At 41.6% G+C, this 12,197-nt stretch overlaps 1 protein-coding gene across 2 annotated transcripts in view; it reads left to right on the top strand.

The window, feature by feature from the left end:
* Positions 1 to 12,197, top strand: part of PRKCB (protein kinase C beta) — a 472,648-nt gene that overhangs the window by 406,078 nt on the left and 54,373 nt on the right. The gene's annotated exons all lie outside the window — the stretch shown is intronic.

Here is a 12,197-nt window from a genome sequence, read left to right on the forward strand (position 1 = left end):
GATTTCAGTTGAACATACCACACCCAAATCTAATTCTCTCTGCACATGTTACATCTGCCCCCCCTGCAGTGCACATGGTTTTGCCCATTAGTGGAAAATGTTGTTTTGCAATCAACCTTGAATTAGGCACAGTGCACAGTATAGATACTGATAAAATTATGGCAGTGGGTATAGCGCACTATGGCGTAGTGTGTAGTTCCTCTGAAAGGGCTTTTAAAAGTGTACAACTTTGCAATGTCGTATTGCGCACACACCCACAGCTGGTTTAATGGAGCCAGAATAGATATCAATATTTGATTACACTTTGTCTATTTTAGGAGCGCATCTCCAGCTACATGTCACAGAGGTCACAGGCCGGTTGCTAGAGTGCAGCTGGAGGTAGCATGTCAATCCTGTCTCCTTGATGAGTTCATTTTCCATTGATTTATCTGTTTTGCTGCCGGGACCAGCTCATCAGTTAGGCCGAGTCTCCCAGCTGTGTTCGCAGCGCACAATCACCCGCTCATCAGCCCGAGATAGGGTCAGGGAGCGACCGGCGGAGCAGAATTTTCTCTGCAGTGCTGGAAGATGCTTTCTTTCCCCGTGTCCTATTTTTCTCAGATTAAAAAAACTTATGTATGGAAGATAAAAACAAAGCTCGTCTTGGAGTTGAGAGAATTTGGTGCTGAAAGTAGAAAACTGTTTTGAAAAGCTTTTCGTAGTTTTCACAGTGTTCCAAATATTTAGAAGTAACAAAACGGATAAAAGAAATGAGAGGTTTGTGCGGTAGCCCAGTTATGGGATGGCATCGTGACCTGCCAGGATCCTGCCCGGATCCCGCATTTATGTCCCGTTTGTCAGGAAGGAGGTGCATGACTGACTGACTTACTTCACTTTGTGTATTTGTGGAATTATACCGTATACTGGTCTTCACAGCTGTTGAGGTCACTGTAATTTCAGCTTTTTGACCTGTGCGAAATGCAGTCAGGCCAATGGGCATATGTGTTGGAACAACTTCAGTAGGTAGCATCAGCACAGGCCTGCCCCCTTCTAATGTAACAAAGTCATAGCGGGTGCGGGGGCATGATAAAGCTTATTAGTTTGTCAAAGTCCCTGATCCCTTTTATGTAGAAGAGAGGCCGTATCCGGGAGTTTGGCCAACTTTCCCTTCAGCTTGGGAGGAGTACTCCCCGAAATGCATCAGTCTCCCAGATATTACAGGAGATAAGGCAAATATGGTTGTAATTTGTGGCAGTTTGCCCCTTCATATTACTTTTATTTATAAACTTGCACACGCTTTCATGCACCCTTTACAAAATACATTTATTTTCAGGTGAGTGTCTGTGCCTTTTTAGGCACGAATACGTATCACCAGTCAGAGTTGCTTGGGGGTTTAGAAAAGAAACAAATCTGTTTATTTAAAGACATTGCTTAAAAGCACAGAAAGAAAAATCAATGTTAAAGTATAAGCCACAGACTGGCATGTCCAAGCCAAAAAATTAAAAGCATCTGAAACTTATCCTTCAACATGAACCGTTCCATTAGATACACAGGGGGATAGTCAATTGTTTGAAAAGTCAGTTGGTTCTCTGTTTTTTCCTACTGTATCTAATAGACAGGAAAAAACAGACACCCAACCGACTTTTCAAACATTTGAATTCCCCCCCAAAATGTTCTGTTCCTGGATTTCCTTGCCAGTGGCAGTTACAGAAGTGGTGCTGCAGCGCAGTCCAAATTTCAAACAGGGGAGCCACACCAACTGCCAGTGAGTCCCGGCCAGCAATATTTAGCAGTTTGGGGTGGCAGTTGGTGTGGCTCCACTATCTGAATTTTGGACTATGCTGTAGCTCTGCCACTGGCAAAGAAGTTTAGGAACAGAGCATTTTGTACCTAATGGAATGGGTCATGTTGGAGGGTATGCAGAAGTATAAGACCGCTTTTATCACCTTGAGATATCTATTCAAAAGGGATGACCCCTTTAATGGTGTGAGGGAGATCCCAGCTGCTCTATTTAATTGTGCAGCTTCGGAAGGAGAAACAGGGTTATTATTTAGGATGGAGAATGGCTAAGGTAGTCATCCCTTGGAAAGGTTTTCTGATTGGCTGTTAATAATAAGAGAGCAAGCCTTAAATTCAAAAAGTATTTTGTATAGATTGTTTAATACGAGTAGGAAATGCCTGCGTAAGCTGTATCCACGTTCTTTCTCTGCTAGAGTCTCTTGAGGACAGGAGTGAATTTAGGGCAAGAAGATGTTTAATAGGTTCAGTGAGAATGAATGACGTTTTATTGTGGAGCAACAGACCGTGTTTCAGGAATATCTGAAAGGTTCCCATGGTAATCAGATGCATTAGTGAATTTGCACACAGTACTAGAACCTACTCATTGTCAGAACCACGTGTTTTAGTCACATTTATGAAATAAAACTGTTTCTGTACACTTTCTTACATAGAGCTATTCAGTAATTGGGCATAACATAACAAGAGACTGCTTTCTTTATCACATTCGCAAATATAGTGAAGTTTTCGGCGTTTAATATGGAATTGTGTATTGCCATTGTTACATTTTCCATTTCCTGGTGCATTGTGTTGCCTGTGGTATAATGTAGTCAAAGGAACATAATACCCAGAATTTAACGTGCCCTTGTTGTCTGCACTCAGTGGAGGTGGCCATTTTGTGAGTGGGAACCATATGCATGAGAATGCGCCCTTTTGCTCATTAGCGGTGCTTTGAAAGTTCTTAGTGAATTGATAGTCTGTAGTCGCATCCTTTTTGGTCCAACATATGGACAGCTTGCCATGCCTTAACATCACTAGTGAAATGATAGACTGCAGCCGTGACTGTTGGTTCGGTTCACAAAATGTCTGCCCATCGTGTGCCGCCATGTTGTCACCAGTGTATTCATGAGCTGCAGTCTCATGATTATTGTTTTGCCAACAACCTGACTGCCTCTGCATGGGTATTAGATGGCAGTGCTCTTATTTGTATATCAGGACATTAAAAAACTGAATTGGACCATGTTGCCTAGACCGCCCTTGCTCTCTGGAAGAGAGACCTTAGTATCCCCTGCCTTGCAAAGCTGCTAGTGTTTGACTCTTTCCAAACCCTGTCAGAAGTCATCACAGATGAATATTTCATTCAGGGGAAGTTGCAGCTAGGGACTCCGCTCAGCAGCTCGTCAGATCGCTCTCCGTTCTACGTCTCTCCTGTCTCTAATCCCTAGGAACATTATTTAAGCAGCAGCTCCCGGCAGCTCGTCAGATGATGGGCGTTTGAAGTTCCTGCTCCAGCCTTGATAAATGATAACAAGGGGTTTGTGTTTTTTTTTCTTTTTCCTTCATATATTTTTATTATATATATTGCAGATCCAGAGGCAGCCTGCGTTGAAATGTTGCTTCCTGCCACATTCTAGGCTTCCAAACCAATTTGTCTTGATAAAACAGTACAGCCGCTTATTACTTACAGACTTGCTTGCTATAAAGGCAGAATATGTCTTTTGAAAAATAAATCAAAGTGGCTGAGGACCCTGGTTAGTCATTACCCTAAAGTTACATTTATGGGGAAGTAGACTTGTACTTTTGAGACAGACGATCTGCAAAACTTTCCTTATTTTCAAACATTAGAAATGTGATGACCTGCGCACTGGGATCTATTTGTGTGGACGAGCTGCTGCACCTTCAGGTAACTGACCTGATGGGATTATATAGATAATTGGGAATGGTGTTGCGCTCAATCCGGGTGATTGGTCTGTTTATCCAATTAGTTGGTTAATAAGATATGAGCCCTTGATTTCTTCAAGTATGGATAAGGATAAATAAATAATAAACGAGTAATTGGATTGATGAATGGTTAATGGTTAATTGAATATAAACCCTTAAATTCAGCAAATACTGGTGCGTATGTGATAAAATGATCAATGCATATAGATTTGAATGAGAAACTAATATAAAATAAAAATCAAATAAATGATGTATCAATTGGGTGCTTGGTGGTCCTATGTTTCAGATTGAAATGTATTGAAATCAATGATGATCATAAAAATTAGGTAACAATTTATTGTATTTAACTAAATAATGTGAAGAGGAGTGCTGGATGGCACTGATACGTATGTCACTCTTGGTCAGCAAATAGTTTCAAACTAGCGGCGTCCCGCATGCATTTATTACTGTCTCTGTTGGAGTGCACTCTAGTTTTTCAGTCTCACAAATAGCGCTTATTCTGTATGTGCCACACTTGGAATCTTCACGGTGTGGGTATGGGGCAATTACACATGGAAGGTATGATAGGGAGGCTCTGGACTAATCTTACAGGCCGGCCTCAGCTTCCCATGGTGCGCCTTGGAACAGACACCCCCTGAGAGCCGAGGCGCCGCACCGGTAATCTCGACTGGGGCGAGGGAAAACTCAGAGAGCACTCTCCGGAGCCGCCTAGTGAGTGACCCTCGCCGCAACAGAGGCTCGCTTCCTACCTTCTCCTGTGTTTGCCAAGTCCCGTCACCGGCTTGTCCGTCTTCTGTTGCTCAGCAACCTGGTCCGCTTCCGGGTTTCTCCCGATCACGTGACCGGGTCTTGTTAGATGTGAAGCTCGATGTATCTGGTATGCAAAAGTAGTTCTGCAGAACTTGAAAGTCTGTATGTCTTTACTCCAACGCGTTTCAGCCTTTCCAAGGCCTTCCTCTGTGAGAAGTGGATGCTTAGGGATCATATCCCAGTGGTTTATATGGGATCATTCTGTGACTTCATTAGGTCACTTGACATGGATAGAAGATTTCTATTGGTCTAAATGGATGTGCTTGTTCCAGTAACATGATTCTTAACTTGATTACTCTATTTGTAATGATTAAATTGCTATTGATAAATAATACTGTGGTAAATGAATGAAGTACAATCATATTATGTACTGACTTGTAGATGTTGAACATTGATAATTACTGTGGTTCTAACAGAATTTGATTAATGATTTGTGAATGGATGTAGATTAAATTAAATATAATCATATATATATATATATATATATCTTATTGGCTGCCTATATATATATTATTATTGTTTGCATACTTGATTGTTACCTATGTGGGTACCCATTGCTCTTTATAGCAGATGGCTTTCCTATAGGACTGCTAAAGTCTTAGTTGTGGTATAGTAGACGTTTCTTATTGTTTGCATAGATATTTATTTATTAATGCTTGAATGTTGCCCATGTGGACAGCCATTACTAGGTGCAGCAAGTGTTTTCTTCAACATACTGTTACAGTCTTGGCTGCAGCATTGAAGTCATTGTTTGCATATCAGTGATTTTACCTCATTGTCACGGTTTAAACCCTGTGTGGCTAATGTCTTTAATTCATACATCCATCTTAATTCTATCATGTTGAGTTTGGCAATATAGTCTCCTCCCCTCCAATTTGGCTGTACTTCCTGAATCCCTATGTATTTTAGCGAGACGGGGTTACTGTTATGGTGACCTTTAAAATGCTTAGATAGGTTATGTTCCTCTAGTCCCCTTTTGATGTTGCGTATATGTTCGCCTATCCTTACTTTCAATGGACGTGTGGTGCGGCCTAAATATTGCTTAGTGCAACCACATTCTAATAAATAAATGACCCCTTTGCTGTCACATGTCATTCTCTCGTTTATGTTGTATGTTTTGCCTGTGTTGGTGGAATTAAATTGTACTGTTGGTTTTGTACTGTGCATTCCCCCATTCTTGCATCCTACACATTTTCCACAATAATAGAATCCTGATTTGGGTTTGGATTGACCAATGTGCGATTGTGTCAGTCTCTTTGGTTTTATGTGATTGTGAACCAACTTTTGTTTAAGATTGGGTGCTCTTCTAAATATGACCTTGGGTTTTGTGTCTAGAACATCATTGAGAATTTCATCTTCCATCAGAAGTGGCCAGTGTTTTTTGAGGATGTGTTGCAGTGATTTTGCTTGCTGTGTATAATCCGTTATGAATAGTACATCTTTCAATTGTTCTTTGTCATCCTTCCTTCTTTTTATACTGTAGTAACTGACCCCTATCTAGCTCACCTACTTGGTTGTAAATTGCCTCTAGATGTTCGTCTTTGTATTCTTTCTCTCTGAATTCTGACATCATTTCCCTGCCTTGAATGTCATAATCTGTTTTACGTGAGCAGTTTCTCCTTATTCGTGTGAGTTGACCTTTCGGGATAGATTTTAGCCAGTTGGGGTGGTGTCCACTGGTGGATAAAATGTAGCTGTTGACATCCACAGTCTTTTTGAAGGTTTTTGTATGCAGCTGATTGTCTTCTATAAAGAATTTGAGATCTAAGAAGTCTACGCTTGTCTTGCTATAAATGGTGTTGAATTGGAGATTGTTTGTATTCTGGTTCATTGATTGAATGAATTCAATGAGTGTCTCCTCATTGCCCCGCCATATGAAGAAAATGTCATCTATGTATCTCGTCCAGAGCACGAGACTCGTCCCCAGCCCCGACTCGCCCCACACATCCTGGTCTAGATGGTATTTGATGCTCTGTATCCCTTGGTTGTGGTCTATTACCGAATATAAAGATGCTACATCTGATGTCACTAGCCACATGTCTTCATCCCATTCTAGTCCTTGGGTTTTGTTCAGTATGTGCGTGGTGTCTCGCAAGTAGGATTTCTGTTTATGTACATAAGGTTGTAGGCATGCATCCAGGTATTCTGACAAATGTGATGTTAATGAACCTATTCCAGATATAATAGGTCTACCAGGGGGATTGTTTGGGTTTTTATGTATTTTTGGCAAGTAGTAGAACACAGGAATAATCGGGTGGTGGTTCTGTATGTATTGATGTTCATGTTGGTTGAGGATCCCTACGTCTGCTCCTATCTGTAAGTAGTGGTTTAATTCTTTCTGGAATGTCAGGGTCGGATCTCCAGGTAGTTTCTGATATGTGTTTCTGTCTTCTAGAATCTTGTTTGCTTCATTGATGTATTGTGATTTGTTGAGAATTACTACACCGCCCCCTTTGTCTGCTGGTTTTATTATGAGCGAATGATTGTCTTGTAGATCCTGTAGTGACGTTCTCTCTTGTTTTGACAAATTATTGGTGATTTTGCTTGTGTTCAGTTTTTCAATATCTCGTTCTACCATTCTGACGAATGCATCTACTTGTGTACCTTTCAGATGGCTAGGATAGAACGTGGACGGTGGTTTGAGTGTGCTATGTCTAAAACCGGCAGGGTCTGTTTGATTTCTGACTGGGTCCGGTGTTGTGGTTGCAAAGTATTTTTTGAGCGTTAATTTTCTGGCAAACTTAAGTAGGTCCAAATATGTGTTGAATTTATCAAGCTTGTTCGTGGGGGCAAATTTGAGACCTTTGTCGAGCAGTTTTAGTTCATTGTCTGTAAGTGCGGTGCCACTTATATTAAATATCCCTTTCCCTAGTTCTCTTGTTATTGTGAGTGATTTTTCCTTGTTCTTTTCTCCCCCCCCTACATCCCCTTCTTGTTTTTCTAATTTGCGTTTCCCGGTTTTGATTAGTGTGGTGTTGATTCTCTCGTTGTTCCCCGCTACTTGGCTGACCCCTAAAAAAACTTGGTTTGATGCACATGGTGATGCTGCTGTGTTTCCTACCTGTACCTCAGGTAATTGCTCTATCAGTACTGTTCCTGGGTTAATCCTATCTGGTGTCTTCTTATTGGATGTGTCTGTGGTTTGTTTGCCCGTGTGTATTCTTTCTGTGATGAATGAATTGATCTGGTGTTGGCTATTCCAACCTTGTTCTAATGACAGTCTGGCTAGTTCTTCATATTGCGGGTCGTCTTCTATTTCGTGAATCGAGAATGAGATCTCTGATCCTGTGTGTTCTGCTGAGGAGACAAGGGAAGCTTGTTCCAGTTCCTCCTTTCTGTCTTTAGTGACTTGATGTAGTTTGGTCATATATTGCTGATACGTAAGGTTCAGCTTCTTGTAGGTGGGGCTTGCAGTGCTTTTCTTTATGGGAATTGATCCGAATCTTGTGTCTTTGTCTAGCAATGTCTTTCTGATTTTGTTTAGAGGTTTTGTTGGTTTCTTTACCCCAAATTTATCTCTAAGAATCTTTCTTTTCTTTGTTTCTATTATTCCTTGTTCTTTCCTCAAAACTCTTTGTGCAGTGATTTCTGAGAGGTTGCTGAAATCTTGTTCATGTTTGTAGGGATCTAACTGGGTGTCTAATGTCTCAATGGTTTTGCTTAAGGCTGTTAGTTCCAATGTATTTGTCTCTATCAGTAGTGTAATTAAGTTTCTAGAACAATCTTTTAAAATGTTGTCCCATTTGGTTATGAATAGAGTGTTCTCTCTATTATGTGTGGGAACTTTCTTTAACTTGAGCCCCCTTGGTATTAAATCATTCTGCATGTACCAACCGAGAGTATGTGTATCCCACCATAGGCTAGTTTCTTTATTGATCAATTTTTCTAATTGTAGAAAAGTATTGCAAAATGTGCTTTTGTCATTAGTTTGCGTATCTGGTGCTATCAGTGCTTGAAAAGCTGTTCTGGCTCTTGTGACCCTATTGTTTCTGAGTTCAATCAGTCCCATGTGAGATCCCTTGCTGCAGATATTTAGTCAAGGTAAACAGTAGAAATGTGATGACCTGCGCACTGGGATCTATTTGTGTGGACGAGCTGCTACACCTTCAGGTGACTGACCTGATGGGATTATATAGATAATTGGGAATGGTGTTGCGCTCAATCCGGGTGATTGGTCTGTTTATCCAATTAGTTGGTTAATAAGATATGAGCCCTTGATTTCTTCAAGTATGGAGTAAAGACATACAGACTTTCAAGTTCTGCAGAACTACTTTTGCATACCAGATACATCGAGCTTCACATCTAACAAGACCCGGTCACGTGATCGGGAGAAACCCGGAAGCGGACCAGGTTGCTGAGCAACAGAAGACGGACAAGCCGGTGACGGGACTTGGCAAACACAGGAGAAGGTAGGAAGCGAGCCTCTGTTGCGGCGAAGGTCACTCACTAGGCGGCTCCGGAGAGCGCTCTCTGAGTTTTCCCTCGCCCCAGATGAGATTACCGGTGCGGCGCCTCGGCTCTCAGGGGGTGTCTGTTCCAAGGCGCACCACGGGAAGCTGAGGCCGGCCTGTAAGATTAGTCCAGAGCCTCCCTATCATACCTTCCATGTGTAATTGCCCCATACCCACACCGTGAAGATTCCAAGTGTGGCACATACAGAATAAGCGCTATTTGTGAGACTGAAAAACTAGAGTGCACTCCAACAGAGACAGTAATAAATGCATGCGGGACGCCGCTAGTTTGAAACTATTTGCTGACCAAGAGTGACATACGTATCAGTGCCATCCAGCACTCCTCTTCACATTATTTAGTTATTTAGTTAAATACAATAAATTGTTACCGAATTTTTATGATCATCATTGATTTCAATACATTTCAATCTGAAACATAGGACCACCAAGCACCCAATTGATACATCATTTATTTGATTTTTATTTTATATTCGTTTCTCATTCAAATCTATATGCATTGATCATTTTATCACATACGCACCAGTGTTTGCTGAATTTAAGGGTTTATATTCAATTAACCATTAACCATTCATCAATCCAATTACTCGTTTATTATTTATTTATCCTTATCCATACTTGAAGAAATCAAGGGCTCATATCTTATTAACCAACTAATTGGATAAACAGACCAATCACCCGGATTGAGCGCAACACCATTCCCAATTATTTATTTTCAAACATCATTAATTTTTTTCTTTACTAGGGAATGCTATAGCACCCCAATATCTTCTTCCAGTGGATGGTTGCTGACCAGTCGCTGTGAGTGGAGGCCTCTTGCAGATCAGCAATACATGTGCGTTCCGCGCTACAGTCTTCACTTTTCTGATGGAGTGACTGCCGCAGATCTGATTGCTTGGCAGTTAAACCGAGCAGGCAGAAGACTGTACAATGTGTGGACAGTTTTAGGTGGAGATGTATCAAACCGTGGAGAGAGATAAAGTACCAGCCGTTCAGCTTCTGACTGCCAGTTTTACAGGCTGGGTTTGATAAATGACAGTTGATTGCTTTTATTATACATCTTCCTCCAAGTCTTTTGAACTAGTGCAGTGGGCAGTTCTTAACAGAATCATGCATAGATGAATACATTCCACAATTGTTGATACGTACGTACACACACACACACACACACACACACACACACATGCAGATAGATATATATGGATATATATAATATAATATGTTTTTTTATGTTCTTCTGTCTCGCTTCAATCCATACAGTAGTTTTCTTACATGGGTACATTATAGAAATATTTATTTGCTATATAATATTAACATTGGGTGGAGCTTATCTTTAAAATATACCCATCACCAACACTTGGCCCTATAAAAGGCCCCCCCCCCTGTATGTGCGGAAGGGATGGAACTTGCGTTGAAGTGAATTTCTTCCTTGTAAGCGGTAGACGCCCACCTCACCACACTCTGCGGCAGAACTAGATTTAGAACTCATGGGGACTTCGGCAAGAAACATTAACACCCCCCCCCCCCCCACCACCACCACCCCCACCCCCACCACCACCACCTCTCTGCTCATCAGGAAAATAGAATTATGCACACAAAATGAGTTGGGAGAATTCTTGGCCCGCTAGGGTCCCTGTGCCCTAGGCGGCAGCATAGGTGGCGTGCTGTATGATCTGCCTCTGGCTTGTTGTCTGTAATCTCTGTGCTGTAAGCACAGTCTGCAGGTGACCTTGAAAGGAGGTGCAAACAGCCTCGCTATAACCAATTAGCCGGGGCTGTGACTGGAAGATTGCTCAGGAGCCTGTTATCGGCGGGAGCTGTGAGCGACAAACAAATTGAACTACTCAGAATGAGGCTAATGGAATTTCATGGCAGGCTGAGCCCTCTGCTTCTCAATATGGCAGATCTTCTCAAAATTAAAACAGAAATAAGCAGGGCCGTGCCATGTCCAAAACCCCCAGCCTGACAATTACATTGGCATGGAGGCAATTAGAGGGGCACAGCAGGGGCTTTGAAACTTTTTAACAGAGTGGTAATCCAGCTGAACACACGTATTTTAAGTCTGAGAAATGTCAAATCAGAGGGATGAAATATGTATTTATTTTTTTTAAACCTTAAACATGAACACTGAGCTTGTGCCGCAAGAACGGGTGTGGTATTGAAGGTCAACCACTATTGGTCGACAAGGTCTCTAGGTCGACATGGTCTAGGTCAAAAGGTTGACATGAGTTTTTTAATCTTTTTTTGGTGTCGTTTTCGCCGTACAGTGACCGGGAACCCCCATTAGTGCACTGCGTCCCCTCGCATGGCTCGCTTCACTCGCCATGCTTCGGGCAAGGTGCCTCGCTGCGCGTTTGGTACAGGTTACCGTTCCCAATCATAGTCCACGTGGATCGTAAAGTATGAAAAAGTAAAAAAAAAAAAGGTGAAAAACTCATGTCGACCTTTTTGACCTGTCGACCTAGAAACCCTGTCGGCCTAGATACTGTTGACCAATAGTGGTCGACCTAGACAGTGTCGACCTAAATTTTTTCTACCTAGAGACTGGATACCGCAAGAACTTTCGTATCTATCTCATTGCTGGTGAGAACTGTGAACTTTCTCACCTGAATTTAAAGCCAGAAATACAGTTTGAGAGGCTTGGCGAGCTCAGAGCATTTAGAACTTACAGCAGCCAGTAGAAAGCTTGCTCGATCTGTCTCTTTCATCTTCATCTAATTTGCATAAAAGGCTGACTCAAAGCAATGCAATCAAGCAGACTATTATCTTTTTAACAAGGAACATATTTATCGGATCTGTACAGTAGAAGAGAATGGCAGCCATTCATTACTTACCATACAGGGCAACCGCTGGAAACTACAGGTATGACGGCTGCTTTCGGAGAAACTAGATTTCCTCATGCAGAAAATAATATCTTGGAACACCCAGCTGAAGTGACACACCAATGAGTGTGTGTGATGCGTTGTTTAACTACACATATAGAGCTTTTCCCATCTACAGATCAGTTTTGTGTATTTTGCTTTCAATTCACTTCCTGTAACTGTTAGCAAATATATTGCTTTTTATTCTGTGCTTTTCAGCCATGTTTTGTTTTATCAGTGTTACTCCACTCTGTGTTTCAGTATAAAATCTTCTTCTACAGCATACAGCTGTATCCAGTGCAGCGAGCATAATGCAGTTGGGATATATCACTGAGCACAGAAAATAGACAACTCTTCCAGA

The sequence above is a fragment of the Pseudophryne corroboree genome, chromosome 7 (assembly GCF_028390025.1).
Source record: "Pseudophryne corroboree isolate aPseCor3 chromosome 7, aPseCor3.hap2, whole genome shotgun sequence".
In the NCBI taxonomy this organism is placed as follows: domain Eukaryota; kingdom Metazoa; phylum Chordata; class Amphibia; order Anura; family Myobatrachidae; genus Pseudophryne; species Pseudophryne corroboree.